General features: G+C 36.0%; 1 protein-coding gene across 30 annotated transcripts in view; it reads right to left on the bottom strand.

Moving 5' to 3' along the window:
* The window catches only part of LOC141401184 (hippocampus abundant transcript 1 protein), an 83,779-nt gene that overhangs the window by 56,775 nt on the left and 7,827 nt on the right, over positions 1-19,177 (bottom strand). For 3 of the 30 annotated variants that reach the window (XM_073981133.1, XM_073981142.1, XM_073981147.1), the window contains exons 1-2: positions 9,557-9,774; positions 9,408-9,437 (exon numbers count right to left, since the gene is read on the bottom strand). The exons of 9 other annotated variants lie outside the window; for them this stretch is intronic. The gene's annotated coding sequence lies outside the window, so the exon portion shown is untranslated. Of the gene's footprint in view, positions 1-1,839; positions 2,054-9,066; positions 9,939-19,177 lie in introns of those variants that run through there. 18 more of the 30 variants (XM_073981125.1, XM_073981134.1, XM_073981145.1 and 15 more) reach the window with 16 other exon arrangements.

Below are 19,177 nucleotides of genomic sequence, written 5' to 3'. Positions count from 1 at the left end.
TTGGACCATTCAAAGAGGACAATAAACGTGGATTTTTAAAGATTTTTTGGACCATTCAAAGAGGACAATAAACGTGGATTTTTTAAAGATTTTTGGACCATTCAAAGAGGACAATAAACGTGGATTTTTTAAAGATTTTTGGACCATTCAAAGAGGACAATAAATGTGGATTTTTTTAAGATTTTTTGGACCATTCAAAGAGGACAATAAACGTGGATTTTTTAAAGATTTTTTGGACATTTAAAGAGGACAATAAATGTGGATTTTTTAAAGATTTTTGGAGCATTTAAAGAGCACAGTAAACGTGGATTTTTTTAAGATTTTTTGGACCATTTAAAGAGGACAATAAACGTGGATTTTTTAAAGATTTTTTGGACCATTTAAAGAGGACAATAAACGTGGATTTTTTAAAGATTTTTTGGACCATTTAAAGAGGACAATAAATGTGGATTTTTTAAAGATTTTTTGGACCATTTAAAGAGGACAATAAATGTGGATTTTTTAAAGATTTTTTGGACCATTCAAAGAGGAACGTGGATTTTTTAAAGATTTTTTGGACCATTCAAAGAGGAACGTGGATTTTTTAAAGATTTTTTGGACCATTCAAAGAGGAACGTGGATTTTTTAAAGATTTTTTGGACCATTCAAAGAGGAACTTGGATTTTTTAAAGATTTTTTGGACCATTCAAGGAGGACAATAAACGTGGATATTTTAAAGATTTTTTGGACCATTTAAAGAGGACAATAAACGTGGATATTTTAAAGATTTTTTGGACCATTCAAAGAGGACAATGAACGCGGATTTTTTAAAGATTTTTTCGACCATTCAAAGAGGACAATGAACGTGGATTTTTTAAATATTTTTTGGACCATTCAAAGAGGACACTAAACGTGGATTTTTTAAAAATTTTTTGGACCATTCAAAGAGGACAAGAAATGTGGATTTTTTAAAGATTTTTTGGACCATTCAAAGAGGACAATAAACGTTGATTTTTAAAGATTTTTTGGGTCATTCAAAGAGGACAATAAACGTGGATTTTTTAAAGATTTTTTGGGCCATTTAAGGAGAACAATTAACATGGATTTTTACAGATTTTGGACCCTTCAAAGAGCACAATTAACATGGATTTTTTTTTACAGATTTTGGACCCTTCAAAGAGCACAATTAATATGGATTTTTTTTACAGATTTTGGACCCTTCAAAAGCACAATAAACTTGGATTTTTTAAAAAATTGTTGGACCATTCAAAGGGGCAATAAACCAAATACTCAATAAATATGGATATTTTAAGATACTTTGATTAAGTAACTGTTCATGAATCTAAAATGTGTCTCTTGCATTCCAATCAGAAACTTTATATTATGTGTATAGAACAAATACACATTAAGGATACACACAACACTCCATTATATGCATTTTGTCAGACACACTTAAGATGGTTGGTGGTCTCAGGGATGTAGTAATCACATACTTTGTTTTTAACAATTTTTCTTTTTTGTTATAATGCGTAGATACTACGCATCGCATTTATGGAACTTCTCCCCTATCCTAACACCAGATGTAGTACGTCCCTACTACCCTACTAATTTATTATATCCACCATTTTTGTGCGTGATTTTCTCTTATATGTAGGTAGATGCTAACAATTCTGTTTTCTTCTTTTATGGGCTTTTCGTGATTTTTTTACGCTTTTATTTTTGTCATTTATTTATCACATTAATTTTCACACACACACAATATGACCAACAAAATTAACTATTCCAGAGGAAAATTGTTAAAATTTTCATTCAAATATCCACCAAATGTTAGAGAATTACTTTCAATTTTTTTTCACACACACATGACATTATTTTCTTCTCCCCTCTTCCCCAGTCTTTTGCAATGTTTGCCGACTAATTTTATTGTGCATGGTATTTTTGCTTAATCACACTTAAAAATGCAAAGGACACATGAAGTAGTAGTAGAAGAAGAAGCAGCAGCAGTGTTACAATGTTACAAGAGAGTTAATCCTTTTCACTTTCGTCGTTGTATGCCTCTGTCCTCCTGCTGACTGGTGGGTGGCATGGCCTGTCTAATAACAGACAAAACACAACAACATCGTGATACGAAAAGCTTTCACAGTAAGAAAAAACCTCCTTCACTGTCACCTACAATTTTCAATGGTTTGTTTTGTTTATCCTGTTTTTCTTTTCAATGATGAGAGTCAACGCGAATCGAGAGTGAAACCAGCAGCAGATAAATGCAGTTGCTCACAAAATTAAAAGTTATATTTTGGTTCTCTCACTCTCAATTATTTTGAATGCAGGGATGGAAAACAAAATGTAAACATTTGAAATTTTAATATTAATTTTTAATTAATAAAGGCAACATTTTAAATAAATAAAAATCAGCTTGAGGCTTTCTGGGTTTTGAAGCCACGTCCTAGGAAAAAATATGAAGGAGTGTTGTCACGGCGTGTTAGCGTTTAGAGCCAAACTCATAGCTTCCGAAGGCTGCGCTAAAAAGGAAAAACACATCACTGTAAAAAAACGACTTGCATTTTAAAAATGAAAAGTTTGAGGACAGAGATGCCACTCCATACCCGATATGATATATGATGAGCTGTTACCAACAGCTAAACATGTCACATAATGGTGGTTGTGTGGGTTCAAATCGCCGGCTTCCTTTTTCGCTGGAAAAAACATTTTTTGGTCATTAAGCTCGACTCTAACGAGAAATTAATTAAATGTAAACATATTTTAGAGATACATTTCATTCGCTTGGAGATAGTTTTCTTGTTGTAAGAATATTTAAAAATTGCATGTGCCCGAATAAAATCCCATTTCCCTAATTTTTTAAAAACCCCGTCTGTCTGTTAGCAGTAAGGGGTTTTGGAATTAAGGCCTGCGTACATAAGCTGCTCTGCCTGATTGCCTTGCTTTCCTGCTTCATTTTTGACACAATATAAATAAAAGAATAAAGAAGGCCGAGGAAATTTCGAACTGGGTTGCCCTTTTCTTTTTTATTCTTTTATCAGAAGTAAGCAAGGTAAGCAGGCAAGGCAGCTTATGTGCGCAGGCCTTTATGTCCGCTCTTATCTCAAGTAAAAAATGGACATTAGAAACGCTTTGCAATATACGCAGTTTGTTCAAAGAAAAAATATGGGCCATTGGAACTGCGAAGTGATAGTTCCATATAGTTCCTTTGGCACAACTCTAGCTCAAACCAATTGTCAAGGCACTTTTTCCACTCCAAAACATTGTTTTTGAACGTCTCAACGAAGAAAATCTTTGAACACACATTTTTATTTATTCACGTGCGGGGATAAAAAGAATTCATTGTGTGCTAAGTCAGGACTGCACGGAGCACAGTGGTTCAGAAGTGTTTCTTCCTGGTCAAAATTCTATATTCTATAGAGATATTTTCATAATTCTTTTTTTTCGACAGATAACACAATCAGTTTTCCAATGAAAAATAAAAAAAAAAAACTTCTTTAAAAAAGATTTACAACAATGTTTTAATTTTTTTTTAACTGGATCTATGCTTAGGAACCCGAAACAAAACAAGAATCGACCGTTTAGGTCTTCGAAAAGCGAGCTAAATCCAACGAAAATTGTTTATGGCAGAAGCACTTCAAAGCTATGGTCGTCTTTTCCTCGGCAAAAGTGACTGTATAGCGACTGTACGGCTTGAGAAATGTACGACGGTTAATTCTGAGTGGTCACTACAGGAGACTTCCTGAGAAATTCGAAAAACAAAATGGCTTAAATCTGCTTTTACTATAATTTATGGTATAGGGTGGTATAAAAGCTCGAGCCGGCCTCACTTAGCGTTGTTATACCCTACACCACCTTGTGGTAAGGGGTATTATGTCTTTGTGCATTAGTTTGTAACATGCAAAAGGAAACGAGCTAGACTCATAGTTCCTTTTAGGGATATACATAGAATCACTTCCTAAGTTGATCTACGCATGTCCGTCTGTCCATGTATTTTTGTAAACAAAGTACAGGTCGCATTTATTGTCCGATTCGCATGAAAATTGGGGAAGATAGTTTTTTTGGCCAAAGGACGAACGCTATTTATTTTGGTAAAAATCGGTTCAGATTTGGATATAGCCCCAATATATATTTTCGCCCGATTTAAGGCATTTGGTGAACGAAACAGGCTATATATGTCTGATTTTAATTAAATTTGGAATGTGCGACGGTATTTAGTCTAGAAATAAGTGTGCCAAATTATATAGAAATCGGTTCAAATTTGGATATAGCTCTCATATATATTCTCGGCCGATTTTAGGTATTTGATGCACGAAACGCGCTATATATGTCCGATTTCAATAAAATTTGGAATGTTTGTCGGGATTTAGCCTAGAAATAAGTGTGCCAAATTATATCGAAATCGGTTCAGATTTGGATATAGCTCTCATATAATAACAATTGTTCCACAAACATCCCATACGAGACAAGGAGACTTCTCTCATATCAATGAGTGCACCCCGATTCATATTAGCTCAATGATATGGGACCTACTGTTTATCGCCGAGTCCGAACGGCGTGTCTTACGACACCACTTTATAGAGAAGTTTTACAAGGCTGAAATACTCAGGAAATGTCGCCAACATTACTGAGGGGTATTTTGCCACCGTTGAAAAGTTTGATGTTGCCTGGTCGCGGAGTCGAACCCACGACCTTCTGCGTGCAAGGCGGGTGTGCATTGTACCACGGTGGCTCTCATATATATTTGATGAAATTTGGACTGTGTGACGGATTTTGGTCTACAAATAAATGTGAAAAATTATATCGAAGTCTGTTCTGATTTGGATTTAGCTCCCATATATATTTTACATATTCACAGTGATGTAGGGTATTATGTAGTCGGCCCCGCCCGACTTTGATCCTTTCCTTACTGGCTTTTATTTGTATTTGCTGCCGACTGATTCTTATTACTTGTTGATAAATTTAAATAGAAATGAACTCTGAAGTGCATGGTAGAACAATAAAAGGTAACAGCAATACCCAGCTGACTGAACTGGGCTGTAATGTTAGTGTCAAATTCCATACGACATTTTATATATTTATTTCTATGTTCGATGTATATTAGGGATATATATTTTTGAAAAAAAATATATTCATCAGAAAAAAATACTATTTCCCATAAAGACATCTTCATATCAATGACATTTAACCTCCTCCTAGTCCGAACGACGAGCCGCACACTAAAACACAGCTTATAGAGGCGGTACTACATTTGTTAATATGTGTGGTATATTGTTACTTAGCTGGCCCATTACAGAACATTTGTTCCATAGACCGAACTAAGAAACGATCACCAATTCTCTCTGTTTTTCGCTTCGCTTTCTGGAATACCGCGCCTTTTAATTTCTTCATCCACTTGTATGCTCCATCGAAGCTCAGGCCTGCCGATTCTGCGTGCACCGCCATATGGCATGTATTCATAAGGCTTTTTAGCGGGTTCATCATCGCTCATTCTTATGATACGTTTAACTATATTCATGTCTTTGTATAGCTGATATAGCTCGTGGTTCATACGACGTCGATATTCATCGTCAACGCAAATCGGCCCGTAGATCTTTCGAAGAATTTTCCTCTCGGAGCCATACATCAGTACTGGTAGTATCAGTGTTTTGTAAAGCGTTATTATTGTTTGTCGAGTTGTGGCTTTGTTTTTGAAGTGCTTACATAAGCCAAAGTAGCATCTGTTGGCCAATACAATTCTTCTTCTTATTTCACAACTGATGTTGTTTGTTGTGTTTATGGCAGTGCCGAGGTAGACGATGTCTTTAACTACCTTAAAATTATAGGTACCAACTTCCACAGTTGGTCCGAGCTCAATGGACGCATTGCGCGTCGACACCATCAACTTGGTCTTCTCGCCGTTTACCGCCAGACCCACTTTAGCAGATTCTCCTTCGACCTTCATAAAGGTATCAGTTACTTCTTTTACTGATCGGCCTATGATGTCTATATCATCAGCATAAGCAAGTAACATGTGGCTATTGGTGTAAATTGAGCCATTTCTTTTGACATTTCCATCTCGTATTACCTTTTCCAGCAAAATGTTGAATAGGTCACACTAAAGGTTGTCTCCTTGTCGGAAATCTCTATTGGTACTGAACTGTTCGGAGAGGTTCTTTTCAATTTTAGCTGAGGAACTAGCATCAGTTAAAGTCATCTTACAAAGTCGGATGAGCTCTGCGGGGATACCAAATTCAGGCATTGCATGGAATACCTTTGATCGGAGGGGACTGTCGAATGCTGCTTTATAATCGACAAACAAGTGATATGTGTCGATCTGCATCTCCTGGGTCTTCTCCAGGATTTGCCGCAGGGTAAATATCTGGCCAATGGTGGACTTGCCAATTATTTCGTTGACCATTAGCTTTAGTCGTTCGCACAATGTCCCTGACACTATCCTGTAGGCGATAGGGAGAAGACTTATGTCCCTATCTCCTTTCTTGTTGACGGAACACAGGATGCTCAGATTCCAATCTTCGGGTACGCGTACTTGCTGCCAGATGGTGCTAACTAGCTGATGCATACACCTTATCAGCGCGTCTCCTCCGGTTTTAAACAGCTCGGCTGGTAAGCCATCTGCTCCTGCTGCTTTATTATTCTTCAGCCGGTTGATTGCTGTTTTTGCCGCATCTTGGTCGGGCGGTATACATTCTATACCATCTTCTGGGATTGGATCTGTGGTATCTTCGTCGACTTCGCTACTATTGGATACCAACAGTTTGGAAAAATGCTTCTTCCATATCCTGAGCACGCTATCTGTATCTGTTACCAGATTACATTGCTGGTCTCTACAGGAGGATGTGCCTGTACCAAACCCATCTGTTTGATGTTTCACTCTTTGGTAGAATTTTCGGACTTCATTCTGGCTCCTGTACATCTTGATTTTTTCACACCCCCCGCTTTTCCATTTCTCTCTTTTTCTTGCGGAAAAGACGTTTCTCTTCTCTCCATTTCTCCCGATATCTCTCTCGTGCGCTACGCGTTGCTACTGATTGTAAAGTAGCTCTATATGCCGCATTTTTCGGTAGCAGCACGACACTCCTGGTCAAACCATAAATTCCTTTGTGGAGGTCTCTGGCATCCAAGTATTGATTTTGCGGCTGTTTGCATGGAATGGGCAATATTTTGCCATTGTGTTATGTTATCGGGACAAGGAGTGCTCTCATTAAGCAATTGGGCTAGTTGAGTGGAATATGCTTTGGCTATCTGTTGTGTTTGCAGCCTATCGATGTCCAACTTTCGCGTTGCGTCTGTTCGTGCTTTATTTGCAACGTTTAGACGGGTACGCACCTTCGCTGCAACAAGGTAGTGGTCCGAATCAATCTTTGCGCCTCGGAACGATTGTACATCCAACACGTTCGATGAATGTCTTTCATCTATCACAACTTGATCAATTTGATTTATTGTTCTTTGGTCTGGAGACAGCCAAGTGCCCTTATGAATATCGAGATGCTTAAATGTGGTACTGCTAACTGGCATGTTTTTTGCCGCTGCGAAGTCTATCAGCCTCATTCCATTGTCAGATGTTTCACTGTGGAGACTGAGTTTACGGTCTGTTGGGCCAAAGATATTCTCCTTTCCAATTTTGGCCTAGAATAATTTTAATGTCGTGGGCAGGACAACGTTCATAAGTTTCTTCTAAGCGCTCGTAAAATATATCTTTGGTCTGTTCGTCCTTGTCTTCAGTGGGAGCATGAGCGCAAATAAAGCTGATGTTGAAGAATTTAGCTTTTATTCGAATTGCAGCAAGTCTTTCATTCACTGGGGTGAAGCTGGAGACCAGATGTTTTAACCTTCGACCAACTACAAATCCGCAACCAAACTCATGCTTTGTGTCATGGCAGCTATAATACAGTGCGTCACCTTTAGGTGTTGTTGTGACGCCTTTCCCAATCCATCGCATTTCCTGTACGGCAGTAATATCGGTACTTGAAAAGTACGTCTGCCAATGCGAAGACTGCACCTTCTCTATAAAGAGTGCCAACATTCCAGGTGCAGATTCGCAGATCATGGCCCTTAAAATGTTTGCGGGGTTCGTCAACTATAGAGGGGTTCGTTTTTCTTTTCTTTCGTTTTTTCATAGTAGTTTTTAACGTTCTTATGGGTGAACGCGCGGCACATGTTAGCTCACTACCTTTAACGGGTGTTAAAGGCAGTTCCCCCACGAGGAGGTCAGTATCCACTTGAGATGAAAGAGGGACCAAGATAAATCCTGGGCTTTGCCATGTTAAAACCCATCAGGACCGTTCCTTGGTATCTTCCATCCCCTACGTGTATTGTTAGGTTTGAAAAAAAATAAAGCCCTAATAAACATGTGATTTTTTGATTTCAAAAACAAAAGATAGAATCAGCTTCTCCTTTTTCAATGAATTTCCAGCGACCTCAAACATATTTGCAAGAATTCTACTTTCTGTGAGAAATTATGCATTTCGTGGAATGATATGGAAACATTCAAATTGAAAATGTAACGAATGTTCATTCATGTTTTCCAAAATATTCCATCAAATGTGAAAAATTATTAGTTTTTTAAATTCCAAATTTCCTTATTTTGTTCACATTTTCCGTTGACACTAACATTACAAACAAAAACAAATTTCTATGTGGTTGTTGTTGAGCTGTATTTCATGTAGTATTTACTTTACCTTCTTTGTTCTATCATGTCTGAAGTGCAAATAGGATTACATTAGCTAATTAAAATTTCCATCCCTGTACTTTGTGATTATTTATTTTGAGACAGGAGAGAGAGAGAAATGTGTGAGAGAGCTCTGAGACTACTTGCCAATTTTGTAAGTACAAAGATGAGATAAATAATAAAAACTTGTCACTTTTTCATAAAATTCTTGGGGACTATTTAGCAAATTGTTTTTTCTTTTTTTTTTTTTTTTTTTTGCTATAATAAAAAACAACCATATAAAGGAAATTTCATTTCAACTCTGTAAGATATTTTGGATATTTTTTGGATTCAGTTATGAAGCTTTGCATTTTTGCAAATTTCTCTAGGCCTTTTCTAGCGATGTAGTGGTAGTAGTAGTGGTGATGTTATTTTTTCACATTATAATATTCCTTGGGAGCACTTGGTTTTTGTTGTTATAAAATTGTTGTTTTTTCTTTGGATTTGCTTTGTATTGTTAGATACACAATTATAATAATAAAAATTGTTGTAATTATATCACCACTTTCGATTTTTTTCTTTGTTTCGTTTCACATTCTTCTCCACAAGAAAATCTATCTTTTTTGTTGGTGGCCAAAAACAACAACAACATTGACTTTTACTCTTTCATGGATGGTGGCTTTTTAAAGGAGAATTTAAGTTCGCGTGTACTTGCTGGTGATTCTTGCATGCAGCATATGTTGACGTTTTTTGCCTTTTCACTTATTCTATTCTTTATTACATTTGGTATTACGTTTTTCTTTTTTCTTGCCTTTAGTTGAAGAAAATTTTAATTTTTCTTTTTTTTTTTGGTTTTGCACGAAAAATAAAACCGAAATTTAAACAAAAAAGCAATAAAACTTTAATGAATTAGAATGTCAAACACGATACCGAAACCGTTTGCACCGTTGCTGCTGTCTGCTACTGCTGATGGTAATGATGATGGCAATGACAACGACAGTAGTAGAATTGCGGATAAACGACAACGACGACGTTGATTCTCGTGCATGTTTCAAATTCATCTGACCAAAAGTTTTGGGAAAATTTGTAATATTCTTCTTGCCATTTCGGTTTGTATACCAACCATCCAAACGACCGACCAACCAAGCAAAAACAAGCAGTCAAGCGCAAGTAAAATACACGAGCGAGCACAAGGTGGTGATGTTATGGAGAATAATGGTGTACGGGAACGGGGGGTTGGTAAAGGAGGGGCGTTGGGTTACGGTTTAATAATAAAAGGGAAAGCTTTCTTGAAAAGCTTTTCATTGACACTGATTGTAGGTTGTTCTTTCCGTAACTACAGCATATTTATGGATGGAGCAGCAGCACCTACAGTTATTCTTCTGTATGGGCATGTAACAAATGATTATGAAAATAAGGTAATTCCATGTAATATTTACAGAACATGGGTAGGTGGGCATGTTGGTTGGTCGGGAGGGTAGGTCGCCTAATCATAATCACAAAGCCACTACTTTATCTCACCGCAGCACACATACTATGTCTAGCACAATCTCACATACACAAACCACCTATATTCATTATAGATATTCCAGTTTACATTCATTCTATCAGATACCAGCCATATCTGTCCATCATCTACTAGTTAGGTATCTCATTGTAGAGTAAATATGACATTGTATATGACAATGTAAGCAAAAGAATAAAACAAAATACCGACGACGACGTTATTAAATGACTTGTTGTCTTCAAAGACCTTCATCTTCGTTTGCATTTATTAAATTCCACTTCATCCATAAACCAGACACGATAAGAATTTTCTTTTTATGTGTCTTTCGCTTTCGTTTGGAGGGTGGTGGGTGATAGGAGATAGGGGGTAGCATTTCTTTTTGTTTACGTCGTCTCGTTGCGGCCCATAGACCTAATAACCGAATTGTTGGTGTAATGTTGTTTTGCTACAACAAATTCACGAACATGAAAGCACAACAAAACAAACAACATATATTCTCTCATTTTTTATGAAATGTATCACGCTCTTTCTCTTGTTTTCCTCAAACAAAATATTATTGAATCTCTTTGAAACATATGGGACAGAGATGGGAAGTTGGTATCAATAAAAAAATGCTGAAAAACTTAAGCGCCCCATACACTATCAAATTTTGATGTCAACATTTGTAGTAGTATGTGTAAATTTTTGAAAATACGAGAATGTGTGTGTGAATTTTATGGATTGAGGAAAATCAAAATAGTTTTGATTTTCAAAATGAAACCCAGTCAATCCGATGAATATGGTTTAATTTCAAATTGTCAAAAAGCAATTCTGGTAAAAAAAACATTGTGTTTGTCAAGAAATAAAAAAATTTAAGTTCATTAATTTTTAGAGGAAAATATGAAGATTTCGATTGCAGATTGAAGGCTGATTGAATGCTTTGCTACACACTTATCAAGCACACACGTACGTAAGGGGTTCATCGGCTTGGCAATCAAATTTGATAGTCTATGCCATGCTTTATAATTTCACATAAAATATAATTTGTAGCAGATAAATAAAATATTGGGACATTTCCAACCCAAATCTTTGCTATGGCGAAAATAAACTAATAATAATAATACGATAACTTTAACAACAATTATTACTCAGCAAGTTCCAGCAACTTCTCTCTGTGAATTTTATTCACTAGAGCAAAAAAAAAAAATGTAGAAAGTCATCAAACAACATTTTGCAAGAATTTGCAAGAAAGTCGGCTGTTTCCGAAAATTTATAAACATTATTTTTGTTCCATTAATAATATTTTAAACCAAATGGAACAAAAACATACATTTTAAAATTGCATTTTACTTATTGAAAGCAATAATCATATCCACAACGCTTTTGGAAAAAGTTTGCAAAAGTTGCAAAAGTTATTTTAAGCCACAATTTGTGGAGCACCCCGGGAGTGACAAGGCGAAGAGAAGAGTACTACGTCGCATTAGATATTTTCCAGTCAAGGAGGAACCACCACCACAATTCCAAATGGACCGATATCAAATTCAAGTGATATCGTCCTAGCATTTTAGAGACATTTTTCAATATTGGGGAGAAGTACCGGAAGTTGTGGACCGATATTGCTAATATAGTCCATATTCGAACCTGATCTATATCTGGTAGATATATCAGGATGTGCAAAGTATGGATTACATCGGTCACTCCTTTCAAGAATTATCGTGCGCACAATTTTTCGAACTTTTTTGAACTTTTGTGGGGGAGGTACCTGAAGGAGTGGACCAATTTAAACTATGTTTGGACAAAATATTACGAAGGCCAAATTTTGGACCGAATCGACAGATCCTTTCGAGAGTTATCTTGCGCTCTATCCACTATACACGCTGTCATAGGGGCTTTTTGCATCTTTCAGGCTATTTTCTCAGGAAGTATGGATATGCCCCTGATGAAACTTGTACCGTCGTATGGGGGGCAATGAATACAAGTTGTTGCAACAAAAATCAAAGCAGTAAAAGCGGCAGGTCCTAATCTGAACTTATCCGAAATTTTGTGTGGGAGGTACCCGAAGGAGTGGACCGATTGTGTCTATATGGGAACCTCATCTAAGTCTGATAGAAATTTCACGATGTGCAAAGTATGGGGCCTAAAACCATTATTTCGATGAGGCACATTTTGACCGTATGAAAGTGTTTATACCCTCGTTAGCATAAATGCTTGGGGTATAATAAAGTAAAATAAAATATAAGAAAACAAGATGAAATGAAATAAAATAAAAATATACTCTCAAATAGTTTAGGCTATGTGTAAAATCGAGAAACACCGATTTGTATGATGGTTCGGAGTTTGGAAGTTTGGAATGGGGAGCTCCGTAAGGTGGAAGTTCGGAGGGGGTGTTTCGGAGGGTAAAAGTTCGAGGTGGTTCGCAAGCGTGGAAGTTCGGAATGGAGTGGTTGGAAGCACGCCTATTGTCCTTTTTTGGTTGTCCCTTAATCTAGGGTCACACTAGGCAAATATTTGCTCCATCGACAGGGAGTGTGTGTTTGCTGATAGCAAGTGAGCATAAATTTCAATGCATTATTTACGCTCATTTGCTCTCAGTAAGCGCACAATGCCGGTCGCTAAGCAAATATTTGCCTAATGTGACCCTATCTTAAGAATCTTTAAAAAAATCCACGCGTATTGTCCTTTTTGGTAACTCCTAAACATATTAAAAAAAAGCCCATTGTCCTTTTTGGTAACTCCTAAAAATATTATAAAAAAATATCTTTAAAAGATAAACGCCTATTGTCCTTTTTGGATGTTCCTAAAAATCTTTAACAAGTCCACGACTAAATATGAAATTTTATGGGGTTCGGTTAACGTTAACCCGTTCCCCTTGAGCGATCTTTATTCCCATAGTAATCTGGTCAATAGAGCCAGCCAAAAGGTGAATTTTCATGAAATTTCTCTAAATGCCGATGACAAAATTTTATCAGTTCATTGCTGTTGCTAAAACACGAATCCTGCAAAAAATTGGGGTCAGATTTTGATATTCCTCCAATATGCATATTTGGAGAATTATAGGTAAAATCCGTTATTCGAACCCAAATTAAGAATTAAATAAAATTTTTCAATTTTAATTATTCTCCCAACGACGATAAATATGTCTCATATCTAACAAATTAGATCTTTTTACCGATAAAATTATATAACATCTAAGCGTATTATTAATAATATTTCGTAAAATTATGATAAGAATAATAATACGCTCCCGTGTTCTAACTTGAATAAACACAAAATATTACAACAACAAAAAACGAAAAGATAAACATCAATCCGTTAAGAAAATATAGTTTTTGTCACAAAAAACAACCTAGTTTCCACAAATTCGACATTTTTGAAAATATTTGAGCACGAAAAATTACGTTTTTTCATGAATTTTAAGTCAACAAAATATGGTACTCTGTATCTCAATTCTGTTTCTATGAAAATGTGAAATGAAAACTTTTATAAAGGAAAAATCTGTCAAATGAAAAAAGTTATAAAGGAAATATTTTTCATTTCAAATTTTCATAGAACACGAATCCAGCCCCTGGTCATTAGCAGTGATAAATATAATATCCAACCCTGGCGACAAAGAAATTCATTATCCTATTATACTTATCTCTCATTATTTCTCTTCTCTTTTGAAACCTACCACAATATGTATCCATGACAGTGGGGGCTTTGTTTATCAGTTAAAAATTAAAAGAAATTTTCTCTTCTCCCCAATTCCACAACAAACTGAACAGCTGTTTGTGTTGTCAAAATTAAATTGTTATTTGACGTCGTTATCAATTAATAGGTATTTCAATGAAATTTGAATTGAATAATTTAGAAGAAGAATGGACATATTCATTTGTCTGTTTGTTTAATAGAAACGTGATTAAAAATCAATTGAACAAGTGCGAGTTATTAAAATATTGAAATACAATGCGATAGTAATTGTTGACGAATGATATGGAGAAACACACAAAGTAATTTCTAAATAATATAGTCCCAATTTACATTAGGCGAGTTTACTTGCGGCAATTGTCAGTTTGATGGAGAGAGAGGTGAGGTATATGGTAACCCTTTGCCTCTCAACACCCTCTCTCACCCACAAACTGACAATTGCCGCAAGTAAACTCGCCTAATGTAAATTGGGACATAGTTTGGCTCAAATGCTATGTTGCTATCATGATACAATAAGAAGGTAGCATTAGCAGCCCAGCATTGAATTTATGTCAAATTTTGACATCTTATGTTACCAAAAACGGCAGTTGCTGCTACCTTCTTATTGTATCATGGTTGCTATGTTTCTAGAGCCTGCAAAAATCTGCTACCTATTTTTAATTTTTTTTTTTTTGACAAATTTATAAAAAATTTCAAAATTCTAAAAATAGTAACCCAAAGTAAATTGAACAGGTATGCATATGAAAATTATGTTCCTTAAAATTAAAAATATATTTTCTTTATTTTTTTATAAGTTCAGCAGGACTCCACTTACATTGTATCATTGATTGTTTTTATAATTAATAAATGAAATAAATATTCATGCCAAAAACAAGTATACAAATATTCTCAATAATTAGTACCATTTCTCACGAACATCCATCCCAGAGTGCCAAAAGGGAGATCTTTCATGCAAAGAGCTGGAGGACTCATTTTATCGCCGAGTCCAAACGGCGTAACGAAAACATTACACTGATTATTAATCTTCCGATAAAAATGTGATGCCTTTTCGGAGACTCGAATGGGTTAATGTTTTGCACCATGATGCCACCTCATTCCAAATAACAAAACTGATAATCAGGTTTCGCTCCCGCTAAATAGTATTGCAGAAACTCATCAGCGACTTATGTGTGATTCCGTGGACTCAATTAGTATAGTGTGATAAAAAATATAGTTCCATTCATTGCTTCTTCAACGAAGCACATTGCACACATTGAAACAATTTCACTTTTACATTGTTAATTGTAAGTATTAAACTCCACATTTGTTTGTTTAGAACAATCACTTTCATTTTCTAAATTTCGTCCTGATGAATTGTTTTCAAGAGTCCCCTGTGTTTGCTGATTACTACCATGACTCTGTGATGGAATGCTACCGCTGGTATTTGGCGAATCATTTGTCATTATATGTGGGCTTTGAGACTTGTCATGACTTGTGCTATTGGTATTCTCATCAGCCTGTGACTCTTCAAAACGTACATAAGGTTCAAAAGCGTTCAATTGCATGGAACCACGATGCAGTGTGTTTGATTCGGCCTCAAACAATATATCGTTTATGAACTTTTCAGCAAATAGACGTTGATCTCGAGGTAAACGTTTTAGTTTATATGCCCATGTGCGGGTAAGTGATTCCTCCTCGGGATAATTTGTCGATAGGCAATTACATGAAGGCATTGCGGTAAAACTGTTGCTGGAAGTTTTCAAACGTTTATTGCCATCATTAGGGGACTCCTGTGAGGATGTCGTCTGAGCCATTTGATGGTTATATGCATTTAAATTGTTGGCACTACCCACGTTATTTGTTAAGGTATTGAAAGGTGTTGCTACACTGGTGTTATTGCTTTGAACTTCCTGTGACTTTTGCTGCTGTTGTCCTGTTATGTTTGATATGTTGTTATTTTGGCCAAAAGACTTTTGAAACAATTGCGTTATATTGGGCGGCGGAGAAGTACCATTATTCATACGAAATCGAATATAAAGTGTCTAATGCCTTTGTACAAAAAATAACTTAGTTGTAATTTCCCCAACAATATAGAGACAATTTTGACATAACATAATCAAAATTTGACGATACCACTACCTGTCAAGGCACATTTATAGAAGGCAATCAGCTGTATTTTAACTTTTTTTGTAAATATGGTTTTCAAAATGTAATAGGCTCTACTCATGAAATTTGAAACTTCGAAATTTGCTACCATAAAATACTTCTATTCATCCTAAACATGTAATAAAATCAAGTGAAAAAGTATCAGTCGGCTTTGCCGACAGAGATATACCCTCAGCCTATGTGAATTGAAACTCTCATCTTCGGACAGATCGAATGTATTTAGGGTATTTTCAGAATTTTGGTGCCCTTTTTGAAAATTTGAACTTGCAGACAAAAATGTGGATTAGGATTAAAGTTCAAAAGTGTTGCGGAGGAAGTACTTGAAAGAATGGACTAGTATGCCAGGAAGCATGAACTTGTCCCCAGAAAACATAATATCGCTGTAAACAGAACTACAACGAATAGCATCGGTATACATTTCCAAAGGATCTTCGAACAGACCCTAAACAGCATTTAAACCAAAATGTTGAACCTTTGCAGGGAAAGTAATTTAAGAAGAGGACCAGTGGGCCATTTTAGAAGTTATACTAAATTTGGACAAATATTAGAAGTTTGGACTATATTGGTTACCCCGTTCAATAAAGTATATCGTGCATACCATTTTAGTGACATTTTTTAAATTTTGTGGAAAGTACTGGAATTTGTGGGCCATAGGGATTTTTACAACTTTCGGGCAATTTTCTCAGGAAGAATTTATTTGCCCCGAAAAAACTTATACCATCGAAAAGGTGGTCAGTGAATGCAAGTTGCTCCAACAAAAATCAAAGTGATTCGAGAGCAGTTCTTAAAGTGAACTTATCCGAAATTTTGTGTGGGAGTATTAGGATGTGTAAAGTACGGACTAAGTCGGTCACTCCCTTCAAGAATTGTCGTGCGCACAATTTTTCCGAACATTTTTGAACTTTTGTGGGGGAAGTCGAACTTTAACTAAGTTTGGAAAAAATATTACGAAGGCCAAATGTAGAATCGAATCGGCAGATCCGTCCGGGAGTTATATTGCCCTCCAACCACTACACACGGTTTCATGCGGGTTATTTTGCACCTTTCAGGTTATTTTCTCAGGAAGTGTGGACTTGCCCCTGATAAAATTTACACCGTCGTATGGGGGCAGTGAATACAAGTTGCTACAACAAAAATCAAAGTTATTCGAGAGCTGGTCCTAAACTAAACTTTTCCGAAATTTTGTGTGGGAGGTACCCGAAGGAGTGGACCGATTGAGTCTATATTGGAACCTTATCTAACTAAGTCTGGTGGAAATTTTAGGATGTGCAAAGATGAACTAAATCGGTTACTTCCTTCAAAAGTTAAAGTGCGCGCAAATTTTCGAACTTTTGTGGGGGAGTTATCCGAAGGAGTGGACCGATATGGCCCATTTTCGAACATAAACTAAGTTTAGGTAAAATATTACGATACCCATAATTTGGTTGGAAACGGTTGATCCGTTCGAAAGTTATCGTGCGCACCAGCCAGATAGACAGACGGACGGACATTGCTAAATCGACTCCAAATTGTCTGAAGCGGATTTCGTCCAAACCAGGGTTTCGGAGTCTACGAGTCGGAGTCGAGCAATTTTGCTGGAGTCGGAGTCTGAGTCGGAAAAAATAACTCGACTCCGACTCCGGGCAAAGTTTTTTCCACGTTATAGGAATATAAAATTAAATTTGGAAAAAAAACATTTTTTTAAAAATCATTATTTATTTTAAAAGAAAGTTATAAGAAAACATTTATGCAAACGGTATATTATACTAAGTTAAAGGACAATTCACAGGATATTTACTATCCCCTGAAGTTTAGTATATTCATCCTTATTTTGTTGATCCAATTAATTAAGATTGGACCTTTAATCTCTTTCGTTAGAAATCTTACTGGTCTTCCCACAAATGTCTACTGGTATTCTCATCTTGTTTTTATGAGAAGATATTCTATTAAAGACATTGTGGTTTCTATGGAAAATCTTACTGAATACCCTGTGACACAAAATGGAAGTCAAGATCTGGGGGTGGAAAAATTCCATTTCGAAATGAAAGCCCCAATTGAGGACCCCAAAGGATCCCGTAGCTGAAATTTCTGAGTTTTGACATAATGAATTTTTTGATTGCCCCATCAATCATTGCGAAAATAGCTTTTTGGAGATATTGTTTCATCATTTTTAGAAGGCATGTTTTCAGTTAAATGGAAGGAGGAACCTTTCTGTTGAATATGCTGTCCTTCTAGCTCAGTTCCTTCCATGTCCTTTTTGTTCTTGAACTCAAAAAGTAAAATAAAATTAAATTTTCTACAAAAATGTTCCACCGAAATATATTTTTTGGTCTGTTCCAGAACTGCAAGAATCTACTAATATTTACTATTTTTTCCGATAACATAAAGGGAAAAATTCTATCGTAGTAAAAAATAGTCGCTTCTTGCAGGTTCTAGAACAGATCATTTATGTTTCCCATATCCAAGAAATCGATATTGTCACATTTTCATTGTCCTTTATCAGTTTTACCCGTTACTTTCTTTCTTTATGTATTTCGGTAAATCTATTAGCTGTATTTGAAATTCGGATGGTTAAGCTTCTGAATTAAGGCATAATAAATTCGTTGTTGATCAACGACAATGAAAACAAGTAAAAAATTATCAGTCGGCTTTGCCGACAGAGATATACCCTCAGCCTGTGTGGACTGAAATATTTTTTCCCCAAAAAAAATTATATATTTAGAGGGGTTTTCAAAATTTTGGCCATATGCACCGACAAAAGTATGGATAGGATTAAAGCTCAAAATTTGCGGGGATATCGATAGATAGGACTATTTTATCACACTAGCTATATTCGGTAATATAATCGGTTCGATCCCTCCAGCCACTACATATGGTGCCATAGGGGTTTTTTACAAGTTTCGGGCTGTTTTCTCAAGAAGTGTGGACTTGCCCCTGAAAAAACTTTTACTGCCGTTATTGAGGCAGCGAATGCAAGTTGCTTCAATAAATATCAAAGTGATTCGAGAGCAGGTCTTAAAGTGAATTTATCCAAAATTTTGTGTGGTAGGTACCCGAAGGAGTGGACAAATATAGTCCATATTTGATCCTGATCTATATCTGGTAGATATATTAGAATGTGTAAAGTATAGACCAATTCGGCCACTCCCTTTAAGAGTTACCGTACGAACAATTTTTCCGAACATTTTTGAACTTTTGTGGGGAGGTACCTGAAGGAGTGGACCGATATGGCTTATGTTCAAACTTAAACTGTG

This window comes from Musca autumnalis, unplaced genomic scaffold (genome assembly GCF_047663935.1).
Source record: "Musca autumnalis isolate F117 unplaced genomic scaffold, ASM4766393v1 scaffold_4, whole genome shotgun sequence".
NCBI lineage: Eukaryota > Metazoa > Arthropoda > Insecta > Diptera > Muscidae > Musca > Musca autumnalis.
Note: the sequence above shows the minus strand (reverse complement) of the source record. Positions and strands in the feature narration are given on the sequence as shown.